At 38.6% G+C, this 4818-nt stretch overlaps 1 pseudogene; it reads left to right on the top strand.

Moving 5' to 3' along the window:
* The first annotated feature begins 670 nt into the window (after positions 1–670).
* On the top strand, positions 671–1957 carry LOC105811236 (annotated as a pseudogene).
* The last annotated feature ends 2861 nt before the right edge of the window (positions 1958–4818 follow it).

Genomic DNA, 4818 nt, shown 5'->3' with positions numbered 1-4818 from the left:
GAAATGGAGTTCAACTGTACATATATAAAAATATATACATACACATGTACATATATTGCAAGAAATGTTCATGTGCATATAGTCTTTCCCCCAAATTATCCTGTTATACATATTTTTCATCAACTTGCCTTTTTCACTCAGCATGATAGTTCAGGATATTAATTTGCATTTCTTTAGTTATCTTAATTTGGCATATTTTTGAAAGTTCAATGAGTATGTATATTGCTTTGTATGTGAATTATCTGTTTATATCATTTAACCATTTCTCTATTCATCAGTAAGACTTCATTCCATATCAAGGTATTAAGTAATGTAGTAAAGAATCTAGTATTAATATAAAAGTAACCACTAGAGCAAGGCAACAACGATTCTAAATGCTAAATAAAAAGAGAGAGCAAATAAAGCACAGGGCCTAGCCAAGGATTATAGAATTTCTGTTTTTTTAAATACAATAAGAGCTCCCAGCATGCCCCGCGCTGCAGCTGCGCAGCTTGAGAACGGTTGGCTGGGGGAGGGTAGCAGAGGCGGCCTGGTTGCCATGTTGGGTCTGAGGAAACGGCGTTAGGTGCCTAGAGCGAGCGAGCGGGCGGGCGTGTTGAGCCGCGACGGCGTCGTGGGATCTGCCTCTCTGTGAGCTGCCTGGAGCGGCAGCAGCGGCGGTGGCGGCGCCATGAGCTGGAGCAAACCTTACATTGGCAGCAAGACCACCCTCATCTCCAAGGCAGAGATCCGTTACGAAGGTATTCTCCACAACATAGACACTAAGAACTCCACCATATCCCTTGCCCAAGTTCAATCCTTTGGTACAGAAGACAGACTGACAGATTATCCAGTCCCACCTCAAGATGAGGTCTTTGAATACATTATATTCCGCAGGAGTACTATTAAAGAGCTCACTATTCATGAGCCACCAGAAGCACAATGTTACTTGCCTCAAGACCCAGCGATCATTCAGCCTTCACTAGGCTCATCTACTTCTTCTTTCCAGTCAGCGGGTTCTTGTGGACCTTTTGGCATGATGCCGATGGACAGTCAGTTCAGTCCAAGTTCATTAGGCGGGCAGCCGTTTGGCACTGTTGGTGTTGCTGGAAGCTGCTTCACATCCTTTGGAACAGAAACATCAAACGATGGTATGTTATGCCAAATGAGTGCAGTTGGTTTTGGCTTTACACAAGATACAGAATCTCCAAATATGCAGTTATATCAAGGTCCTTCAAGCCCTCTGTTAGACCTTTTGAGAAAAAGCCCAACCGTGGAACAAGGAGTACAGACTCCCTCAGCCAACTTACCTGCTCCAGCACCTGTTGGGAGGAGCCTTGGATCAACCAGGCCTTTGCCATCTAGCAGCCCAAAAGCAGCAGAGAATCAAGAGCACAAGCAAGCTGAAGTACACGAAGTTTCAAGTCCCGAAAACGAGCAACTCAAAAATGATAGCAAAAGACAAGTAGCTCCAGGTGCTACTTTGGCTCCAGGAAGAGAGTGTGGAGGTCATCGAGATGGTGGGGGAAGATTTGGTCTATGGCGAGATGGCCCAATGATGTTTGAGAAAGACTTTGAAACTGCAAATGCACAATTTAACAAGGAGGAGATTGACAGAGAGTTTCATAATAAACTTAAATTAAAAGAAGATGAGAAACAGAAGCCTGTGAATAGTGAAGGCAAAGAAGACTCAGGAGTTGATACCCAGAAGAGTAAAGGAAATGCCAGTGAAGAAAATCCACTTGGACCTAATTGCTATTATGACAAAACTAAATCCTTCTTTGATAATATTTCTTGTGATGGTAATACGGAATGGAGACTAACCTGGGCTGAAGAAAGAAGGTTAAATGCTGAAACATTTGGAATCCCCCTTCGTCCAAACCGTGGCCGTGGGAAGTACAGAGGCAGAGGAGGTGTTGGTTCCCTTAATAGCAGAGGGCGTGGTGGTGGCAGAGGTGGTGCCTTCACCACCCTTTGAGGATTTCGTCATGGATTCAGAGGAAGTCATGGGGGCAGGGAGTTTGAAGATTTTGAATAAAGGACAACAAAGTTGCTGCACAATCTGTAAACAAGTCTTTGAAAATAGGACATTAAAAACTAGGCATCAATTAAGCTGTTCTTCCTATTATGCCTGGAATTTTGTTTTGATACCTTGACTCATTCCATCATATTTCAAGAGGATTCAGACTGTTTAAAATTATTTTGGCAACTTGTAACAGAACACTGGTCCTTGGGCCTGTAACCCTCAAATGACTTGGTATGGAATTCATTGCTAATTACAAGTTACTAGTAAATCTTTTTGATATTTTAAGCCATAGTGGAAAAACATCTGGCCACTTTTGTGTTTTTGTGAAGGTAATGGAATAAAGGGATCCAAAGATTTAAATAATTGTATTTATTTTGATTTGTGTTAACTTTCTCCTTAAAACATTCAGTAGTGATAAAGATGTGTAAAAATGCACTGTAGGAGAACTGGAATATTTAAAGATGGTCAATATTTTTAATTTTTATTTTATGTTTGTAATTTGATTTCATTAAGATCCAGTACTTGGTAGCCATAGTTTAGATAATATTGTTTAGTACTGTTTGCTTACATGTTAATAACAAAACCTTTTAGAGGACCTACAAATCATGATATTGAACATGTTTCTCAGGCATTCTAAGCACCAAAGCACGTGCTATGGCAGTACCTGTGTAGACTGCTTGAAATGTCCCAGGCTGATTTCAAGAAGAGAAACTGTAAATACTAGTTCTACATGCTCTGAAAGTATGAGTTCATGCATTTTTCCCAGACCTCTGTGTCACTGGCTAGGGTGTTTGGTGCCCCAGTAATAACTGGCGGCATGGCATACCTGCAGTACACCTTACAGTATTAAAGCAAGGTTTTTATTCTAAAACAGAATAAAGGTGTTCAGTAAAAAATAAATGGCATGGAGTACTATTCAGCTGTAAGAAACAATGGTGATATAGCACCTCTCGTATTTTCCTGGATAGAGCTGGAACCCATTCTAAGTGAAGTATCCCAAGAATGGAAAAATAAGCACCACACGTACTCACCATCAGATTGGTTTCACTGATCAACACCTAAGTGAACATACAGGAATAACATTTATCGGGCGTTGGGCAGATGGGAGCGGGGAGGAGGGGATGGGTATATACATACATGAGTGCGATGCGCACCGTCTGGGGGATGGACATGCTTGAAGCTCTGACTCGGGGAGGGGGGCAAGGGCAACATACGTAACCTAAACATTTGTACCCCCATAATATGCAGAAATAAAAAAAATAAATGGCAGAACTGAACACAAATGACCAAAGACATTGATCATATCAATAATTATAAATGGACTTAGCTCATTGATGAAAAGAAAAGTATTTTCAGATTGCTTATTGAAGCAAAGGTATTCAGATAGGTCCAAAGTTTTAAAATTACTAAATATGTGCCAGGCAATTGCCAACAACAAGAAAAGTAGGGGTTATAATATTGATAATTAAGACAGAATAATTGAGACTAAACAACTTAAAGAGACAAAAAAACTCCACAGTTGATAAAGTGAAAAGCTAAAATTCACAAGGAAGATGTGAGATATTAACATTTATATAACCAATCATATAGCAAAAATACTGATAAGCAAAAACTATAGTAGGTACAAGGAGAAATAAGAAAAAAATGGTAATAATAGATGATTCTACCACCCTTCCCATAATCCAAAAATGTTCAAGTGGAGAAAAATTTAGTAATCGTAGAGAAGACCTAAACAACGTAATCCCAAAGGTAGATCTTATACATAGACATACGGAATTGTGAAACCTAATATTAGACAATATGCCTACAATTCAGGTGAGCATGGGACATTCATAAAATTGACTCTACTTGAGGCTGTTAAACATATGTTGGGCCCAAATGGAAATATATTAAAATTGCAGAACTTGGTGAGGATAATAATGAATACACAACATATCAGAATCCAACTATAACATCTGTCAGAGGGTATTGTGAAGCACTAAATACCAAAAATGAAAATAAATGAATTGAACATTCAATTTAAAGGGCCTAATAAAGAACCACAAGGCAAACTAAAAGAATGCAGATGGAAAGAATAAGTAAAGGTAAAAGTAGAAATGAATTGGTTAAAGAACAACAACCCTGTTAGAGATCAGATGAGTTAGGATGGGGAGGAAGCAAACACTGGTGTTGGTGGATGATGCACAAAATACTGTGCTGGCATCTTGACAAAGGTTTCCCCTTGAACTCCTCACAATGTTCCCTTGAGTGTATTAGGGGTGTGTGTGTGTGTGTGTGTGTGTGTGTGTGTGTTACATAACATTAAATGTGAAATTTAACACACAATGTTAAATTAGCTAGTTGGAGAATAAGAATAGCAACTGTGCTTATGCGTGTAGTGAAACATGCAAAAAAATACTGTATTTTGTTTAGGGAGCTCTCATACAGAGTAAAAGAATAAAGCAGTACATGGGAAAGATAATCATCTCATTCTGGATAGTGATTATCTCTAGGGGAGAAGATAGGGATGCAATCAGGGAGGAGTGAATTTTTTTCTTAACCTGGATTAATTTTATAGATCTTTATGTTTATCATCTGAAATACATTGTACATAGTACAGGTCTTAGGGGATACAGTTTTGTTTATCATAAATATAATCTATACTCATCTTAGGAAATGTTTAATAATGAGCCAAGTGCCGGAAGTAAAAATATCTATACCTAGCAATCACATCATGATTGAAATGAATATTAGTGTTTATTTCAATTCATGCATGTATGCACATGTACTGTATATGCATTACATACACAGTTTATATAAATATTATTAAATAT

The sequence above is a fragment of the Propithecus coquereli genome, unplaced genomic scaffold (assembly GCF_000956105.1).
Source record: "Propithecus coquereli isolate 6110/MARCELLA unplaced genomic scaffold, Pcoq_1.0 Scaffold104, whole genome shotgun sequence".
In the NCBI taxonomy this organism is placed as follows: domain Eukaryota; kingdom Metazoa; phylum Chordata; class Mammalia; order Primates; family Indriidae; genus Propithecus; species Propithecus coquereli.
Note: the sequence above shows the minus strand (reverse complement) of the source record. Positions and strands in the feature narration are given on the sequence as shown.